General features: G+C 37.3%; 1 protein-coding gene and 1 non-coding gene across 3 annotated transcripts in view; both read left to right on the top strand.

Annotated features, from left to right (window-relative positions):
- Positions 1 to 21,787, top strand: part of LHFPL6 (LHFPL tetraspan subfamily member 6) — a 255,257-nt gene that overhangs the window by 144,188 nt on the left and 89,282 nt on the right. The window lies entirely within an intron of this gene.
- On the top strand, positions 9,989 to 10,089 carry LOC116562586. The gene has a single exon (XR_004274036.1). It is a non-coding gene; the product is annotated as a small nucleolar RNA U13 (small nucleolar RNA).

Below are 21,787 nucleotides of genomic sequence, written 5' to 3'. Positions count from 1 at the left end.
AGGTATTATTTTATACAGTACAATTCCCCTATTTTAAGGGTATGGCCTGAGGAATTTTGGCTCTTCAATTGTTTAGTCACTTCCACTGTCAAAATATACAACAGTTCCCTCGTCTTAAAAAGTCACCAAGTCACCTTCTCCCTTTACCACATACCTGCCTTTTTTCATTGTGGTTTTGCCTTTGTGCAAACAGAAATGGACTGCAGAGTCATGTGGTAAGTGTACCTTTAATATTACAAGAAGTTGCCATACTGCTTTCCTAAGTATCTGTATGATTTTGCATTTTTACTAGCAATGTATGAGAGATCTACTTGCTCCACATCCTTTCTAGCACTTGGTATTGTGAGCCTTTCTAACTGTAGCCAGACTAGTAGTGTGTAGTGATATCTCATTGAGACTTCAAGTCACATTTCCTGAATAACTAGTAATGTTTAACTTCCTTTCATGTACTTACTGCCCATTTGTATACCTTCTTATGCACAGTGTCTGTTCAAATCTTTTACTCATTTTTAGATTGTTTTCTTGAATTGTAAGAGTTCTTTATATATTGTAGATAGAAGCTATTTGTTGGACGTATGTATTGCAAAGATACTCTCCTATTATGTTCCTTATGTTTTTGTATACTTAACTGCGTTTTTTCAAATATAAGATTTTTCATTTTGATAAACCCATTTTATCATTCTTTTATAATTTGTACTTAATAAATTTAATATCACAAATATTTTTTCCTGTGTTTTCTTCTAATGTTTTAGCTCTTATGTTGAGATTCATAATTCATTTAATTTTTGAATGTAGTATGAGGTTCTTTTGTTTTTTTCCATACAGATATCTCGCTGATCCAGCACTATTTGTGGAAAAGTCTCTGTTTTCCCTCATCGAATTTCCTTGACGTCTTTGTCAAAAATCTATTAATATGGTGAATTACATTAATTGCCTTACATTCCTGGCATAAACCCCATTTGGTCATAATATATTATCCTAATTATATATCACTTCATTCTATATATTAATATTTTGTAAAGAATTTTGTAATTTCCTTCAAGCCAGGAAATTCATAGATCTCTTGACTTTTCCCAATTTATCAGAAGTGAAATTCTGTGTTTCTGCTATCTAATATTAGCGTTTTCCAGATTTGGGAGTAAAGTCAAATCCTTGAATTGTCATTTTCTAAACGATCCTCTGAAGTTTGGAGGAACAAATATATTTATCTCCAAACGGCTCAATTTTCTGCTAGTCTGCAAATTATCCCCAGGAAGACGGGGCTCAGGTTGGTTAATAGGCACTTTTAAGAAACTGACACTTGTCTAGATGTGAGACCAAATAAGTTAGCAATGGCTTTTGCCCTCAGGAAGCTTGTGTCCTTCTCTTGCTTGCTACTAGATTGTTTCTGTTTCCTTGTTAACCACTCTGAGTAACACATTCCAGCTCTTACCACTTCCAGCCTCTGGCAGTCAGAACTCTAAGAGTCAATATATTTGTGTCCTGCTTAGATGGCGATGATATGGATTTAAATAAATGTGTTTCCATATTCGTAACATGGTTCATCAGAAATTTAATCAAATTTCTTTATTTATTTCCTATGTGTTTTGTTCAATTAAACAATGTGGGCTGTGTGCTTTAATGTGGTTAGAAAAAACAACCCTTTCTCTGCTGTCTCACATGGTAATCTTATTTGCCTCTGATGACTGGAGCAGATGAAGTAATCACTTTGCAGCATTTGATAAATACATTACATTGACTGGGAGAAGCAACAAGAGACTCGAAAGCCTTGTTCCCTGGTGAAATAAAATCAGGTTATTGTCCTCATAAACCATTTCTCTTCCTTAGGTTTCTGAGCAGGAGTCATTGCTGCTGTGATAAGCATGCCTACTCTCTCTAGAACTAATGAAACTCTTGGCAGTTTAGAAAAAAGGTCATTGTTTTTGACAAAATGGAAAATGGGATTTGGGATTCAAATGATTTAGGTATTTTTATGCTACAAAAATTGATGGTATGTGGAAAAAAAAGTCATACCTTTTCTTCTTTGATGGGAGCAGTGTGTATCTTCATATTCCATTATTTCAGAGCATGCTGTGAAACTTCAACTTTTTCACTCCCTGTGTTCTTCCATGACTAACCCAGATTGCAGCTCAGGGTGAGAGGCTGTGGCTGTCCCAGCTGTAGCTGCTCCAGGAGAAGTGTTCTCTGTGCTCTGGGGGCCCAGGACATTTTGTTAAAGGATTTAAACATGAAACAGCTGAAACCAGTTGACGTGTGTGTGTGTGTGTGTGTGTGTGTGTGTGTGTGTGTGTGTGTAGGGGCGGGGTGGCTTCTAAACAACAAGACTTTCTTTCTCACAATTCTGGAGATTGGGAAGCCCATGACCCAATGTACAAGCAGATTTAGTGTCTGGTGAGGGCCCATTTTCTGATTCAAACACAGCTTCTTCCCCCTGTATCCTCACTGGGTGGAAGAGCACTTGACTTTCATTAACAGAATCTCCGAAGTGAAAATAATGAAAGTAAAAATGTGAAGGACACTCTACAATCTACAATAATATAGTAACAACATTTATTTTTCCAGATGAGTTTAAAATGCCAGCAATTATATGCATTGTGACCTATTGGATGAAAATATTGTATCTCCACTCCTTAAACATATCAGTAGGAAGACAAAAGTGATGAATATGTGTCATAATAAATTCATTCTATCCATAAAAGGCAGCTCTTTAAAGCGCTAATGGTAATTCAGTGGTGCTAAAATGCAATTACAGAAAGAATTAAGTACCAAAATGGAACCCAGCTCTTACCCAGTCATCCTTTGATTATACTCTTAAGGAAATGTTAGAGAGAATAAATTGGAGTGTCACCAATCCAGAAGATCAAATGGTGTTGATTGTATTTTAAAGTATTAACTATAGGTTTTGATCATCTTAGTTTCATTTTTTGGATTATTAACCTGTCCTATAGAAATATGCTACTTTATAATAAGACAAATTAGGATTATACTGGTAGTTTGAGATCTAATATTCCTTCAATTCTCCATTTTTCTTGAGAATCAGAAATCAGCTCTTGATTATCCCCAGGGATGAAGGGAAACTGGGTTGGACCATCCAAAGCAATCAGTAATTCTGAAATCAATTGCATTTGCCCAGGGGATGTAATAAAAGAACTCAATTGAAGCATATCTCAGGAAGTCTACGTATACACTCAAAACCCCTGGGCCTGACTTTGACTTTGGGCTTATCCCATTTTTCTCTGGTGGCCGATGAGCTAGAACTGTATTGAAGAGAAAGTTAGTTTCTTCTTTTCCTTAACCATATCATGAACATGACTTGCTTATTGAATTCTTTCTCCAGTCATGGTAAACATTGCCTTAATTTGTCTGTGTTGTTCAACTCACACCCATGCTGTTGAGTTAAAGAACGAATGTATGGACAACCTGCCCAGGGAAGGCAAGGGAATCACTTCATATCAAGTGGTTAGTCATGGGTAGAAGTAGAAATACTCTCTTACCAATGGTGTGGCTTGATTTTCACTTAGTTGCTTCTTCTATCAGTCTGTATTCCTTAACTGAGGTTCTAATGCTTGCCTTGCCAATGTTGAATATTTTAGTGAAATTTAAATAAGATAATCCATGTAATTTAAAAAAAATTTAAACATTATAAAAATCATGACACATTAAAGTATTTTATTTGCTTTTTGAGATGAAGTGTTCTCTATTTTTAGGCAAAAGGTGCTACATGAGTTAAATGCCCATCATGATATACTTCAAGTCTACTCATAATAGAAATACTGCATAAGCCGAAAATTGATATAGCTCCATTCATCCTTCTTAATTTGCTAGATGATATCTTTTATTCCTTTGCTGCAATGTAAATTAAATGAAATATTGCTTAGATATTTTATTTGAATAAACTAGGCTTGTTTTAAGCCATAACTGCCATACCGTCCCTTAAATGTAGTTCTTCAAATAAAGCCAGTGAAAATGTATTCTATTAGATGGAAGAACAACCCAACTCTGAGGTAAGACCAAAAAAAGAATAGTCTTGTGTGTTCTTCTGCCTGGTATATGCAGGTGAGTGAAGTCAGCAGGCTTCTCTTTATGCCAAGTGTTCATAAAAAGCTTTTGAAAGGTCAGGATTGTAGGGTGGCCTCTTTGTTCCTGGCAATCTCAGTTTTTCCCAGGCTGCCTCTGGCACAAGTAGCAGTAAGGTCACACTTCTCTGGGGGAAGGAAACTGAGACAGATGGACAAAACCAGAAGATGGTACAGAACTAAAGAGAACAGAGCCAGCTAAGCAAGAGGAGGGCATTATAAAGGGAAAAGGACTAGGATGCTCTGTTTTTAAATGGAGTGTCTGTCCCAATAATACTATCAATGGAGATGTCTGTTTTTCACATCTAAATTTATGCACTGGCCATTATTCTTATGATTCTTCCTTTAGCTTGAATTACAGTCTTCAGCATCTTAACTGCGGTGTTTGAATGAGGCAGCAGAGAGGAACGTGTGCGAGACGCCCAGTGTCTGAGTATCGTCATAATGAGTCTAGCAGAGCCCTGCACAAAGTCCCCCTGTCACCCCACATTCCAATAGACATGTGAGACTGCACTGGGATCTGTGAAGAAAGGGAGAAGCGTCTCCCTACTGCTCCACTCTACATTTTAAAGGAATTATTGTAATATAGGCAATTGTGCTTTTATATTTGCATTCACCAAAATGTGTGACCACCCACCCCCCCTTCTCTTCTCTAAGTTGAAGGCAGTATTTCTGAATTTGGTGATTTTGTATCAAAACCCGGGCTAACTGGCTTAGTATGTAAGAATTTCTCTTTGAACGGCAAGCATTTCAGATATTCAGTTCTTTTATTCCTCCATAATCTGGACTGGCTGAAGATTGTTTTTCAGTGCAATTTGCTGTGTTGATTTTCTTTTTCTGTGAAGCCTTGTCTGGATTAAACCTGTGTCCTGTGGATTGCTTCATTTCCCCCTGCAGCCCAGTGGGGAGTGGGACCAGCTGGTGTAATTCTGTTGACCTCATTTAAACTCTCTGTTATATACTCTGTCTCTCTTTCTTTATTTATTTTTATTTTTTTACCTTGATATAGCTGTACATCACAAATTTTCTGTAGAAAGTTTTTGTTTCTGTAAAGTGTAGGGTTCCTCTTAAGGCTTCATGAAGATCATGTTCATTCAGTTCATGGCCCTAGTCCAAAAATATTTTTTAAACTCATCTCTTCTCAAAAGAGCAACACATATGGACAGGCACGTGTGTGTACACACACACACACACACACACACACACACACACACATTTCCTGTAGTTTTACACTTCCGTTTTCTATAGTTTTATTCCTATGCTGAGATAGGATTTTTCTCATAATATTTAACTGGAATTACATGGATATACTTGAATCTTTAGATCTTTAGGAATATTAGCAAAGGGTGTAACTTGGTAACACTTTAAAAAGGACCAGGAAAGGAGAATCTCTTTGGTTCAGTCTACTTTATGAGACTTATTAAAAAGAAAATGTTAACAGTAGAGACATATGCTGATGGGACATGTAAGGAATTAAACTATCATTATAAGGCCATGCTTTGTTATAAACAGCTTTTATGTACTTTCTAAACGTACTACTTTAATCTTCTGAATAACATACATTTGAGTTCGAAACAAGCTCATTTAATAGCTTACAATAGTGCAAGTTTGGTTTCGTGGTTTTTGTGGAACAGTTTTCTTTCTTTGGCTAGGGTATGTAATAGGTTGACTATGGGTCAGTTGTTTCTCAGAAAAGGTTATCAATGATTATAAAGCCTGATCTTCCTAAATCACGAAGCATATCCCAGCTTGGAAATCAATTTACTTGTATGAAAATCATAATGCCAGTTGATGTTTTTCCGTTATCCATTATTAATCACCCAATATCTTAGTTGCTGCAGAATAAAACAAAAGTTCAGGTTTTCTTTTTTTTACCAGAAATATGAACAAACTTAATATCTTCCATTGACTATGTAAATGATTTTTAATCACTCCTCTTCCCCTTTCTAAATAAACAAACAAAATGGATCTCGTGACTGGGAGAATAACTGGACAAGTTTCATTTTAGCTTCAGTGCACGTTTCCTGGGCACTCATAGGCCAGCAACTGGCTTTTACAATCCAGCTGTCCTCCAGAGAGTAGAAATAAAATATTACCTAGTATTAGTGTGAGTTAGAATAAAACTCTTCATGGTAAATTTGTGATAATTGAGGGTCCTAATATGTGACCTTTTAAATATAAGCTTTTGTTTTATTATTTTGACTTCTATTGTGACATTAATCACATTTTTCTTTCCAGGTCAGGGTCCCTACTGCTCAGTTACTGTATGTTTATAGTCTAATTTTATAATTGAGCTAAGTAAAATACTGTATGGGAAAATTATACAGATCACAAAATGTCCCATAATAATATTAGCTGGAGCCGTATCAAATGGCTGATATTTGACTGTTCTTGACCTGCAGAAATGGTATTCACTTAGTTCAGACCTCTACCAAAACCTCACTATTTAATGGTTCAAATCAAGAAGCCACCCATTTAGTGCACCTGGATGTACTAGCAGCACCCACTGAGTGCAGGCAAAATTGGCTCTTGAAGTTCTTAGAATCTAAGCACGGATAGATAGAGATACAGATATCTCTTTATATAGTTCTATCTAGGTAGATATCTCACACCCCCCCACACACAAACATACACATTCATATTGTTTTAAGCCTTTTAAATGGATAGCTTCTAAAATGGATTAGTACTTTTATAGCTCATTAAACTGACCAAACCAAACAAAATAGGAACTTTCTGAATGAATCAGACATCAGAATGGACGTCAACTCTTCTACCATGAATGTAATACCATGATGCCAGTGAAACCGATTGAGTTATATTAGTTCTTACTGCAGTATCTTCAGAATATTGTGCTTTTTAAGCTTTGGTCAGTTTTAAAAGATTTTCTATTTTGTCTGCTATTGTATCTCTGCTCTCATGGGATCTATAACAAGTCCTAACCCCATTTATTTATGGCTTCTAACATTCTTTGGATTTAGAAAACAGGTCACCAAATTTGTAATATTTTTAGGTAAAGCATAAAAGCAAATATTCTATGAAATCGATGGTGTATGAGTTTCTTCTCCAAGGGAGAGCAAAGAGTTTTATGGCTTGACTGTTGTGACTTGACTAATTGATTCTCAGTTGTGTTCCAAATACGTAAGATTGCCAGATAAGTATTTGTGGATAAATGAGATGTTATAGGAGGAAGCCAGGGAGTGTAAATCTGATCCAAATATGGTGGAAATTAGCTAACTATTCTATCTTAGTTTGAAATTCCTTTTTTTTTTTTTTTTTTGCTACTTTCAGAATCATTGAACCCTTAACCACTGACCTTGGATGGACGTGGCAACTGAGTCACAGATATTGTGACTTTTAAATCTTTAGGTTGAGTTGATAGCACTCAGTTTTCAGTGTGGTGTCCAGTGGTATCCACAATAATGAAATCTTAGTTGCTTGGATGATTTGCTCAATCTGTATATATCTCTTATGTTCTGTCCTGAAAATAAGTTCCATTGTATAAATTAAAGGTAAGGAAGTCTGTTGCATAAATTTAAGCTCATTTTAAATCCTAAACTTTAAATTGAATGTTAACTGTTTCACAGTTACAATATTTTTCAAATGGCAAAATTGCAAATCTACTTCTGTAAATAATATTGTGGGAAAATCACAACAATTGCAATGTTGGAAAATACTTTTCCTATCAATACTACATTTTCATATTTTCTCATTTCATATCCATTCACACCCTTGACCAAGACAAATTAGGACATTTTTTATTATAATGCTAACCCTTTATAACTGTGTAAGTAAAAATTACTTTATTTAATTTGTCAGGTTTAGAATTAGGTGTTAATGTCTTTGGTTTGCCATTTAAGTACATTTTACATATATGTGTTTAGTGCATATTTCAAGTAATAGTCGTGAAATGTGGTAAGGAATATCACTGGTCTTTCAGAGCAGATGATCAATTCACAGTTGATGTGGACATCTGTATCTGTGAGCGCTGGCAGCCCACACAGCAGAGATGCGGTGGAAAAGCCTCCGCACTTTGTGAGGCAAGTAGCACCTCCCTTGCCCTATTAAAGCTGCAGACTAGGAATAAGTTTCCATTTTTGCACTGGCATGGTTGAGGCAGTTTTGGAAGGTCTGACAGTGTTGGGATTATCTTCTCAGATCAGATGACTCCTAATGCATCTGCCCACATTGTTTTGCCAGCTTTCAATTGGCCAGGCTCCCCAGTAAGCTCCTTTCATTGCAAATTTAGTCCCCTTTACAAAATAGAATATTACTCTTAGTTTTGTCCTGAAAAAAAGCACATTAAATAATTCATTATAGTCTTCCAGTAAATTATTCCTGTTATAGGCATTTTAAATATTTCCAAATGATCTTGTTGGATTAATATCTGTAAATTAAAAGTGTATTTCACCAGTCTGAATTTAGAGTTCTCTCATGAATGATGGTTTGGACAACCAAAAATTCTGTTAAAAAGAATTATAGCCATGTGATTTCTGTTAATGAGGCTTTTCCATATTTAAATCTAGAACTACCACCAAACCTAATCATAGCAATTTTGTACATTAAGTTGTACAACATTTACAGAAAATGAAAGTAGAATGGGAATGATGAATTTCTATTGTGCCTAATGTCTGCTCTTACTTTTCCTAATTACATGATTTAGCCAGTGCACCCGATTCTTTAGATAACCTTGTTCCCGCCTCTTTAAAGCATCTTTCTCTATTTTGCAAACTTCACCACTTTCCTACTAATGAATAAATATGCATGAGATAGTACAGACAAAGCTCCTGCATAGAAGCAGGTCGTGTTCCATAATGTATTTGTTTGGACCTCAGAATATACTATGACATGTAGGATCTGAGGCTGATAGACAAGAGCGTACTTAACACAAAATGTACACTGAATAACAGTGCTATCGAACTGAGTCATCTTGGAGAACATTATTTCTATGAAAAGTGAGGCTTCCAAAAATTTAAATGCAAGCAACAAATCTGTTCTTACTGAAACTCTGTAGCTTTGAGATCTGTGCCTTACCACCACCCCTGAGAAGTGGGAAGAGACTGCCACAGTTCCGAATGTGTGATTGATTTGACTTGGTGCCTGGCTACAATGAAGGAGATTAGGAGTTTGGGAAGAGGGGAGCACAGATATTCTGGGTCAAGGAGTTAGATGAAGATGGGAGGACTATGTGAAGGGTCTGGACTGAGGAAAAAGGAATGGAAGAACATCCCACATGAATTCCCTCCTTTTTTCTTATAATTTCCCCTTATCCTTTCTGTTTCTCACTTTCTAGACTTTTCAGAATTATCAATAATTTATGGAGGTAGAGAAAAGCAATGGCCCAAATACTATACTAGATTGAGGATGTAACTCCCTCTTCTCACATCCTTCCCTGTTCCTCTCTTGCTCTGTGAGAACTCAACCCTTGAGTGACCTTGGTGCCACTGGGTGAGGCTGAGTCCTGGGTGCAGAGTATACTCCATGTGTTGTTTAAGATACCTGAAGTCCAGTAGCAACAGGTGAGGGAAAGGGGATTCTTCTTTCAGGCTCTCTGGGCTTACATATCTTATTGGTTAGATTACTGCTTTTCATCTAGGACACACAGTATCTTTCATGGAGTACTCTCCAATTCAAGAATTCAAGATCTGATCTTACCTATGGGGTGGAGTTTAATGAGTCTGATGAAAAATTGGTGGTGTGGCCAGGATCTTCTTAAACACTTGATTCCTAAGTTAGATACATCAATTTAAAAAAAAAAAAAAAAAAAGATAGCGAAGTATAGGCATAATAAACAGCAAAAGAAAGTTAAAAAAAAAAAGGTTATAAAATTTTCCCTTATAATTTCATCTGTTTTGGGATACTCAAGAGAGTCTGCACTGTACTAAATGAGGCACACTCAAAATCAGTGCATACTGATCCTTTTGTGGTTCATAAGCATGATGATGAGTTTTACCATAATGTGTGACATGTGCCTCCTTTAGCCTTGTTAGGATGTTGGCACATTACCCATCTGATATGAAAAAACAATCAGTACATATTTAACTCTGTGTTCCTATACGGGGCCAACTTAGATTTGTGGTTTGAAAGGATTTGGGCTCTGATTTGTTCATTTAATAGTCTGTGGCTAATTAACTGAGTTGGTTAGAATTCAGCTCTGGAGAGCTTAAGGTCAAGGGCTCAATTTCTCTGTGGACCAGTTTATCTTTCCTGTTTCATGGTCATTGATTACGCTTCTAATCCCTATTCAGGTGACTTGCAAACTTATATTATTGATTATGAGGGATTGGATATGGACAAATTAAAGCAAAACCTTTACCAGAACAAATTTATGACATATAGTTGACAAGTCAAAATGGCATGCCACTTAGTATCGTGAAGTTTCACGTTGGATGGGATTTTAAATGAAAATACCACTTTGCCACTTAACTAGAGCACTTTGGGCAATATGGTTTACTTTCCTAAATGTTAGTTTCTCTATCTACAAAATGAGGATGATGTCAGCCTCATAGGGAAGCTATGAGGATCACTGAGATCCTCATATACAATGTTGGCTGTGGTACACGGCTGGGACATGATCTTTGTTTACACTGGCCTAGTTCTCTCAGGGTATACTGTCCCATGTTGAATGTCCTAGGGCCTCTGCTAACTCTGTGCTCTGCCGATGGTATCTGTTAAACTCCTGCACCCACTGCAGTTCATCAACAGCTGTCTCCAGCTATACATCAGGAGAGCTTGAGAGCTTGCCAATGAGGACAGTTTGTTCCATGATTTATCTTATTTCATAACACCTTTCAACTAAATGGTTCAGAGCGGTAGGAATTACAGTGCACAAGGAGAGGATGGGAGTCTCATAGAAACGTACGCAAAAGATAAGTAGGCCTACTCTGTTGGAGGAGGTTACATAGATGGACTTCAGGCTGTATCTGAATCTTAAGATCCCTTCCACTTTATCAGGGCCTTCCAATGAGTTCTCATCCTAAAGTCATTTTCAAGTTTGTGCTCCTAACTACTCCGTTCATTTCCTCATTTGTAAATTTGTTAATCTCCCAGGAGAGGATTGAAACTAATAGGTATCATAAAGAAGACTTGGCATACAAATTATAAATAAGATCAATAAAAATATGATGGAATGATGCCTTTAAATTCTCCTTCTAAGATTATTAGCCTTTTTTGTGGAGAGAAAAATGCAAATGTGATGCTAATTATGAAGATCCATCTGTTGTACTTAAAGTACCACAGAAAAAAAGCCTAAATTTAAAGCTCTTCTGTAGTACTTTGCAATCTTTGAAGACTCATTTTGGAGAGGCTGTTTCCATTTCAAACAAACTTTGATATCCTCTAAGGTAGGATGTCTACTTGAAAGACTCTGAGAAGCTATTTGAAGAGGCCAGTTTACTCTGATGTACCGCTCTTGTTTGTTTTATTCTGCTGTGCCAAATATACACTTAATGGACAATTGAATAATTATTTGGAAAGAACTGTTAAGTAAATTGTGAGAAGAAAACATTAGGTAACTACCAACCCCTGAGTACTTTACTCAGCTCAGAATTTGTTTCTTTTAATACCTGTCCTGGGCAGGGATTCTAAAAAGTACTTTAATAAACATTTATTGAAATCTGTTCTATACTCAAGTCTTAGACTGAGCATTCTCTTAGTAATTTGGGTCAGGTCCAATTTAGGAGTTGAGTGAGAAATTCATCTGACCTCTCTAATTGTGTGTTTTTTAATTTGTAAAACTGGAAAATTTACTTTCAATAAATCTTCACAAAGTCCCCTGTTAAAGAACCTAAGTATTGTTAAAGCCCCAAATCCATGTTCTTTCCATTGTGTGATGTGATGTCGTATGGTATAGAGATAGAGATTTATAAGTTATCATGGTAAAGGGACTTAGTCCATGTCACGCTGCTATAATAAAGTATCATAGAATCGGTAATTTATAAACAATAGAAGTTAACTGGGCTTATAGTTCTGGAGGTTGGGAAGTTCAAGAGCAAGGAGATGTGTCTTGTGAGGACCTTCTTGCTGCATCATAATAAGGCTGAAAGCATCACATGGTGACAGTGTGCCCAAGAGATAGCAAGAGAGGACTGAACTCACTCCTGTGATAATGACAAACTCACTCCTGAGGTGATGACATTAAACCCATTAATAAGGGCAGCCCTGCTTCTGTGGCTTTTCTGGGCTCAGTTCACCAAGCAGCTCTCACAGGTTAAAGTTTTGGGCTGCTGTTTTTCCAGGCTGGAATTGGACATTGGTGACTCTGTGGTTCGTGGTCTCAGGGGCCACACCACTCCCATGGCTCCACTAGGCATTGCTCTAGCAGGGACTCTCTGCAGCGACTACCCCTGTGACAAGTCTTTGCCTGGCCCCCAGCCTGTCTGTAACGTCCTTTGAAACCTAGATGGAGGCCACCATGGCCCCACAACACTTGCATTCTGTGTGCCTTCAGAAATAGCACCATATGGATATTACCAAGATTTATAGCTTGTACCTTGTGGAGTGGCAGGTCAAGCCACACCTCAGCTCACCTGTACCATGCCCAGGGCAGCTGAAGGGTGCTGTACCAGAATTCCAGGAGTGGAGTCCCAAGGCAGTGTAGGGTAGTGAATGTTGAGGTCATGTACGTGCCTCTCTGGAAACCTTGCCCTTGAGGTACTAGCTTGCCTTGGAGATCTTTGAAATGCCTGTTGTCCTATAGTCTTGATGAGTAGAACCTGCTTCCTTCTATCCATATGAATCTCCTTAGCAAATGTCTCTTGGCCATACCTTAGTATTCTCTCCTAAAGAATAAAAACAAACGTTTCTATTCTTTACATGGTCAGGCTGATAGTTTTCCAAATCTTTCCATTCTGCTTTCCTTTTAATTATAAATTCCATTTTTACATCATTTCTCTTTTCCTTCATTTTACTGTAAGTATCTAAAAGAAGCCATGCGGCAGCTTGCACAGTTTGTTGCTTAGATATCTTTCTTCTGCCAGATATCCTAGTTCCTCACTCTTAAGTTCTGCCTTCCACGAAGTTCTAGGACATGGACATCGTTCCATGAAGTTCTTTACAACTGTATAACTAAAATAAAGGATGGCCTTTATTCCACTTTCCAGTGCTCCTTGACTTATTATGTGGTTATATCTTGATAAACAAATTCTATGTTGAAAACACTAAGTCAAAAATACATTTAACACACCTAACTTGCTGAACATCACAGCTCAGCCTAGCTACCTTAAACATGCTCAGAATGCTCACATTAGCCTATAAACAAAAGCCTATTGTATAATCAAGTGTGGAATAGCTCATGTAATTTATTGAATACTATATTGAAAGTGAAAAACAAAATGGTTGTATAGGTACTGAAAGTACTGTTTCTATTGAATGCATATTACTTTCACACCATCATAAAGTAAAAAAATTGTTTAAGTTGGGGACCTTCTACATCTTGCTTCTCATGTCTGCCTGACACTGTATGAGAATAGCCCTTGCACTCTGTATTTCTACCAATATTCTGACCATGACCAGTTAAGTAATCCCTAGGAAGATTTAAGTTCTCCCTACAGCTCTTGTCTTGTTCTGAGCCCTCACCAGAATTGCCATTACCACTCCATTCACAGCAATCTAGGCTTTTACTAGCCTGACGCTCCAAATTCTTCTAGCATCTACGCATTACCCAGTCCTAAAGCTGCTTCCACTTCTCAGGTATTTGTTAAAGCGGCAACTCCATTCTCTGTAGCAATTTTCTGTCTTAGTCTGTTTTGCACTACTGTAACAAAGCACCAGAGATTTGGGAGTTTATAAAGAAATGAACTTTATTCTGCTCATGATTCTGGGGTTGGGAATTCCAAGACTGAGAGACTGCATCTTGTGAGGGTCTTCTTGCTGTTTCATCCCATGGCAGAAGACAGGAGGGCAAAAGAGTGCATGAGAGAAAGAGGAAGAAAAGGGGCCAGAACTCATCCTTTTATCATGAACCAACTCCACAATAACTAACCAACTCCCATGTTAATTAACTCACCCACACAGTAACATCATTAATTCATTTCTGGTGGCAGAATTCTTACAAACTACTCACCTCTTTAAGGTCTCACTTCTAAACACCATTGCCTTGGGGATTCAGTTTCCAACACGTAAACTTTGGAGGGTGCACTGAAGCCACAGCAGGGACTAATGGAAGACATTAGATATTTTCATCTCTCTAAAAAGGAGAGAATAAGAGAGAGAGAGAGAGAGAGAGGATAAAAGAGAGAGAGGGAGAAACAAGCTTTCAGTTAGCTCAGGAACTGAGCCATGAGGTCCCGCTCTGATTGAGGACAGTAGTATTTGAAATGAGCCCCTGAGTTGTTCTCACCATAAAAGCCAGGGATGGAGCTTTAAGGAGATTGTTCTCAATAGTGCCAAATGATGCAGAGAAGTCCAAAAGAGTGAGAACAAAGACAAGACAAAAATTCACAGTGCAAGGAAAAAAAATAGAATTACAGAGCCCAAAGAACTTCTGAGATCTCTATTAATATAGTACACATACTAGAAAACTAAGATCAAGAAAGATAAAGACACTTAGGCAGAGCTACACGGCTAATCAGCAGTCGTACCCAGATCGGTTCTGTCTCCTGATTCCCAGCCTACATCTTCTCCTCTCATGCCTTCCTTTCCCTTTGTAGCTAGTCAGCGCCCATACAGACCCTTCGCACTTTCCAAAGTTTTGATTTTAGTGACATTTTAAATGTGAACATGAATCTCACCAGAAAGTTTCTCCATACATGGAAACTTATTTGGGGCAATATAAGTGTTAAACATATTTTTCTTAAGGGTTGCTCAAGAGCTTCTTATATTGAAAAACTTACACATCATCTCATAATAGCTGAAAATGTATACCCTGATAAGAAGTAAAGGGAATCTGTGATATGACATTCTTAACAATTTAACAGAATACTTATTGACATATTCAGATTTTTCAATTATCTAATATATATATATATATATATTTTTAAAAACAGTTATTTCCCATGATCATAGAAGACTAATATGTAGAGACACCTAAAGAAGTTTTAGCTGGCTGGTCGCGGTGGCTCACACCTGTAATCCCAGCATTTTGGGAGGCTAAGGAGGGCAGATCGCCTACGGTCAGGAGTTCAAGACTAGGCTGGCCAACGTGGTGAAACTCTGTCTCCACTAAAAATACAAAATTAGCCAGGTGTGGTGGCACATGCTTGTAATCCCAGCTACTTGGGAGGCTGAGGCAGGAGAATCACTTGAACTTGTGAAGCAGAGGTTACAGTGAGCTGAGGCCGTGCCCTTGCACTCCAACCCAAGGCAAGAAGAGTGAAACTCTCTCCCAAAAAAAGAGAAAAGTTTTAGAAGTTTTAAAAGTTAGAAGTTTTTTTTTTTTTTTTTTTTTTAAAAGTTTTGTCCCAGGCGCAGTGCAGTGGCTTACAGCTTTAACTTCAGCTCTTTGGGAAGCTGACTCAGATAGATTGCTTGAGCCTCGGAGTTCGAGACCAGACTGGGACACATGCTGAAATCCCATCTCTACAAAAAATATAGCAATAAGCTGGGCACGGTGGCATGTGCCTGTAGTCCTAGCTACTTGGGAGGCTGAGGTGGGAGGATCACTTGATCACAGGAGGTCAAGGCTGAAGAGGGCCATAATCATCCCTCTGCACCCCAGCCTGGGTGACAGAGTGAGACCCTGTGTCAAAATAATAATAATAAGTATTTTTTGTTTTCAGGAATTCTGAATTTAATTGATGAGAAAATTGAAGCAATATGTCAGGAAAGGGGTAGACTTTTTCCTCCGTTTGCCTCCATGGTGGTCCTATAAATTGCTGCCCCAGCCATATTTTAAATCCATATAGCTAGGGTAGTTGAGGTGTTTTGTTAGGTATTTTTGACTTCCTGATCAATTAATAGCCTAAAAAACAATGCATTTAACAAGGCAGGGGCCAGGTACTGTGGCTTACACCTATAATACCAACACTTTGGGAGGCAGAGGCAGGAGGATCACTTGACCCAAGAGTTCAAGACCAACCTGAGCAATGTAGAGATCCTTTTAATACTGGTGAAGGCAAATGGGGAGCAAGGCATTTCCCATAGCCAGAGCAAGAGGAAGAGAGGGAGTGGGAAGGTGCTACATACTTTTAAACAACTAGATCTCATGAGAACTCACTAATACAAGAATAGCACCAAGAGGGATGGTGTTAAATCATTCGGGAGAAACTGCTCCCATGATCCAATCACCTCCCACCAGGCCCCACCACCAACATTGGAGATTACAATTCAAGATGATATTTTGGCAGGGAGACAGATCCAAACCATATTTATTGCCGATTATAATGATATCTAAGGAAAGCAGGATTAAATGGAGAGCTAAAATCTAGAATTACACCAATAACAATAATACTAATATTATGATTATAAAAGCACAGCAGCTTACATGTTTTGAGCTCTTACCATCTACTAGAGTACGTAAGCCTTTTTATATTATAATAAATCTGTAAAGTTTCTCACCTTTTGAATGAGGAGAGGTCTAGACAGGTCATAAAATATATCCAGGGATTTAGAGCTGTGGATTTCATCACACGTCTGTCGGTTCCAGTGGATTAACTACTGTGCAATCAAGTGGCTAAGTGGACCCAACATGTAGGTCACTCTTAAGATTCACATACACCTCCCATTGTTGGGGCCATAGTTGTATTTAACAGCTATTGTTAGGCACACACTGGGATGTTGAAAAGTCAGACTAACTCAGGAGATTACAGTGATCAACATGATGTTGATGTGTAACATGCAAAAGGTGTGACCACACAAACCATAACATCACTGTGCTTTATAATACATAATTTTAGAGAACAGTGGTTTTAGTATTTGTTGACAATCTGCAGATGAGGGGAAAAGTTGTTTTATAGGGTAGTATAGTTTTTATGAGTATTGGTAGGAACTAGAAGGTTAAAAACTCTTGATCAGGCGCAGGGGCTATGGAGAAGAAATATGTATATCAAGAATTGCCATCAAAGCAGGAAGAAAGGAAGAGACTGAATAAAAATGAAGAGGGCAATGAAAAGGGTAAAGGTGTTTCCCTAGACAAAAGCTATTATTATGTATGACATAATTGAGTTATTCATTTGTTTGTTAATTTGTTACTTTTTATTTAAGCAAGCTGTGCTCATTTAAAAAATGTTAACAGGACAACAAAAATAAAAATTATGTTACTCATAATTTGACAACTTTGCAGATGTAGTTAACATTGAAGTACATCTCTCTTCAGTTACTTTTCTGTGCATGTCATGTATTATTTTGGGATCTTCCTGCATGTACTCATCTAGAATATTCAGTGGCTACACAAAATTTTCTTATGTTACTGGTTTTCAAATGATTTGGCCTCGGGACCCCTTCACATGCTTAACAGTTGTTAAGGATTCCAAAGGATTCTGGTTTATACTATTGATATTTACCTTAGTAAAAATTAAACTGAGAAAAGCTTAACATATCTATATATTTATTACTTTAAAAATAATGTTAAACTTAATATATGTTAATATAAATAAATATATTTTCCAGAACAAAAAAGTAGTTAAGAGTGACATTGTTTTTCAATTTTTTGTGAACATCCCTTCTTTAGTGACTGGTTTAATAGAAAATAGCTAAATCCTCATATATGTGCATATGACCTCTTTCAATATGTTGTTTTGATTGAAAATATGAAGAAAATACAGGTTCATACAAATATGTAGTTATTAAAGTGGTCTTTTAATAGCATTTTGAGATAATTTTTTATGTTCTTCTTTGATGCCACACCAAAACTTGACAGGTAATTGTTTCCAAAGGTTGGTTGAAATGTAGAATCCATGAGCTCTTTGTATTCTGCTATCTATATATGTAGTATATACTATGTATATATTAAATCCACCATCCTGTCTTGCATTTTAAATGGAGACTTTACCCAGGCATAAATCTGTAACATGTACATTAGTCATTTGGAAAATAACCTTCTGAATTACATAGAACTTCTAAATGTTGATACATTTTACTTTATAATATATAAAATATCATATTTATTAATACCACTAATGTCCTCATCTAAAGATCTTTAAATACTGAGAAGCTGCCAAGCATACTGTGAAACAAGTCTTCCAAAATTCTTATTTTTGCTTGAAAGCTCAAATTTTACCATTAGTAACAAAAACCTGTCAATTTGAGTTCATTTTCCTCTTCGATAAAACGTTTGCCCAATGCTCAAGTCTGGACAACAATATTTTGTCATTTGTTGTTTCAAGCGAAATGTTTTCATAAAGAAATAAGGTTTAATTTAGTTTGAAACTCTAAAACCCATTACACAAGTGCTTTATCTCAAGATAGCCATCATCTTTCTATGTGCATAGTTCTCATTTTGTCACAGAATACTAAAAAGACATGTGCTCAGCAGTTGATTTACTTCTTTATCAGGATGTTCTCAAGTAACATTGACACTTTTTGATTGCAAGTGTAGAGCTGAAGTCTACGTGGCCAGGAGTAGTACAGTTTGATGCTACAACCTTGATTCGTGCTAAGGTCCATGCAGTTTAACCTACCATTTCATTTAGGCCATCAGAGGGGATGTCACCTTGGCGAAAATGGGTAGTAACATTGCAATGTTACTATGAAAGCAAGTTTAAAAACAATTTAACTTGGCACCAAAATGATTAACACATTTATAGCAATTTGACTACTATATAATATGCAAAGGAAAAAGTGAAATTGGAATCACTCATGTTGCAAATGCTTGATAGAGAAACAGTGTCAGAACAGAAAGCATGGACTCTGCTTTCTGTTAGAAATCCTGCTGCCTTCTTTGTATGCTTATTAGCTGTATGACTTTGGACGAGTCATTTAATTTCCCAGATTCTTCATCTGTAAAAGGTCAATAATATCTTTTCTTACAGAGATGTTGGAGAGGCAAAACAAGACTATGTGTGGAAAGTGCCTGATACAGTACCCAGCATGTAGTAGGCCTTCCCTAACTAGAAGCTGTTATATTTTTATTAATAACATCCCCAAATCAAGGGCTGAGGCCAACAAATTTCTTATCTAGACCCACACTGCCTCTGAGCATGCAAATCAAAGAATCCATTGGTAGATGTAGTTGCAGAAAGTGGGAAGAAAAATAGGAATACAAAAGCCTAATACAAGAGTCTATAAGAGTCATCAAAACAGAAAGAGGGGCATAGATAGCAGGCTATTTGCTATCTTTTATTCCCCAGAGAGCCAGGGAAACAGGAGCAGGAAATCGATGGGTTGAAGGGAGTAGAAGAAACAAAGTTCATCCCAAAGGAGACTCCTGGTGACTGCTGGATTATTCAGACTTCCTGTCTGAGAAAGCAGGTTTACAGGGCTAGGGTGGGATGGATAGGAATTCTTATATTTTTAGGCTGAATAAGAATTTTCTCATCAACATGACAGCTTTGAGCGCAATCAAGGGCTTCAAATTTTCACGTCTGAGGTTACTCAATTTATACTTAACTTGCCAGTTTTGTTATTATCTCCAGTGTCATATTGGATTCTTGGTAATACTTGTTTGTCAATGAATATCAGATTGACACTAATTCTTTCTCTGGGGTCTTCTGTACAGATCACTGACTTTGAACAGATGTACATGTCCAGATGTCTGCAACCTTGTCAGGAGTTTCCTCTGGCTTAATTGATGCTTTTTGATATTCATTAAGCGCTCCTCAACATGATAGATCATCAAAGGGTTATGTATTACATGCCCTTTACTTTAATAGTGTATTAATGATAGAATTGCACATATGCCTCTATCATATGTTATAAAGCTCTTGATCCCCAGTCAGGCTTCCATTACTTAGCTTTGTTAGAATTTATTTTGTTTTATTTTTTAGATGATTGATTGACTTGTTTGCTAGAGTTAAATAGACATCATGGTGAAAGTTAGGTGCTGTTTAGAAAATAAAAAAGAATTACCCACCAAATTAGTTGTTTCTTAACAACTTACTGATACTTACTGATACCTAATTATCAGAGCCTTACAACAATTTAGAGGTAGGAGAGCTTAGCTGGCCAGCTTAGTTCTCCTACCTCTAAATTGGGATAAGGCTCCAATCTGTTGATTTTAGCATCAGAAGGCAAGATCTCCCGACTAGATAGCTTGAATGGATTTTTGCATATGTATTTCTTAGCCTCGTAGGAGGATGACTAGAAAATAATTTATTTTCTGTTTTAGTATTTGTTTTCATATTAACAAGATATGTATTCTATACTTCAGCCACAAGATTGGGGTAAAACAAAAATGTTTAGCCATCAGTTCAGTGATAGATTGACTGACTGATTAATTAACTGTCTCAATGATCATGTATTTGCTGCTTATTATGTGCCAGGTAGTGTTCTAGATCCTACAGAAACAGCAATAAATAAAACTGATGAAAATACCTGTACTTGTGGGGTTTAAATTCTGGGAGTGGAATGGGAGGAGGGAGAAATGAACAATTGTTTTAAAGTAAATTATAAAACACATTGAAAGATACTAAGTGCAAAGGAAGGAAAAACTAATAAAGCCAGGAAAGGAAACAAGAACTGCCTGGAACAGAGGTAGATTGCAACTTTAGTGGGGCAGTTGAAGAAGACCTAATTGAGAATGAGATTTGAACAAAGATAACATAGGAGAGAAGATGAACTCTGCAGAGGAAGGGAGCATTTCAGGCCAAGGGATGAGCCTACACAGAGGCACTGAGGGGAGACAACAGGGACGGTAGCATGTATAGAATGTGAGGTCAGAGAGAGGAGTGAAGAGGGAGGGAATGGACAGAGGAGAAAGCCATTATAAAGTCTGAGCACAGTGTAAAGCGATCTGCCTTACGTTTTAATAGAATCACTCTTGTCACTGGTTAAAAAGACTGGAGAGGGTGTGTCTTAAACTATTTGTGCTGTTATAACAAAATACCACAGACTGGGTAATTTTGAAATAAAAGAAACTTGTTTCCTCACAGTTGGAGGCTGGGAAGTCCAAAATCAAGGCACCAGCAGGTGTCTGGTACAGGCTCATTCATCTAGGTGTCCTCATTTGGTACAAGGGACGAAAGGGTAAAAGGGACCTGAGCTGGTTCCTTCCAGCCCTTTTATAAGGCACTAATCCATTCATGAAGATGGTGCCCGTTTGACTTAATTATTTCTCAAAAGGCCCCATGTCTTAATACCACCACAATGGAGATTCAGCTTCAATACCTGAATTTGGGGAGACATATGCAGACCATAACAGGGAGTAGAAGCAGACACAAGGAAAACACTTGGGAGGCATTGTAGATAAGCCAGTTGAAACATAATGGTGACTTGGGCCAGAGTGATAGCTGGGTGATGAAAAATGGTCAAATGTTTTAAAAATAGAACCAACAGGTTTGCTGAGAAATTTGGTGTGCAATATGAGAGGAAGTCCCCCAGAATTCTCCAGGGCTTTTGGCTTATGTAACAAACAATGGGAGTTTGAGTTTTCATCAACTTAAATTGAGAAAGACAGTGTATGCGTAGTTTTTTAAGTGAGGAGCTGGTATTGATCAAGTATTCAGTTTCAGACATGTTAAGTTTGAGATTTCCGTTAGACATCAAAGTAATAAAAAATGATGGAAGTTTGAGAAGAACAATGGATATTTCAGTCTTAGGATTCAGAAAAAAGGCATGTGTTGGAGTACGAGTTTGTAGGTGTCAGCATGTAAATAATGTTTCACATCAGCTTTCCCAAGAAG

This window comes from Sapajus apella, unplaced genomic scaffold (genome assembly GCF_009761245.1).
Source record: "Sapajus apella isolate SASKATOON/1434 unplaced genomic scaffold, GSC_monkey_1.0 scaffold32, whole genome shotgun sequence".
NCBI lineage: Eukaryota > Metazoa > Chordata > Mammalia > Primates > Cebidae > Sapajus > Sapajus apella.
This window is presented reverse-complemented; position numbering and strand designations above follow the sequence as displayed.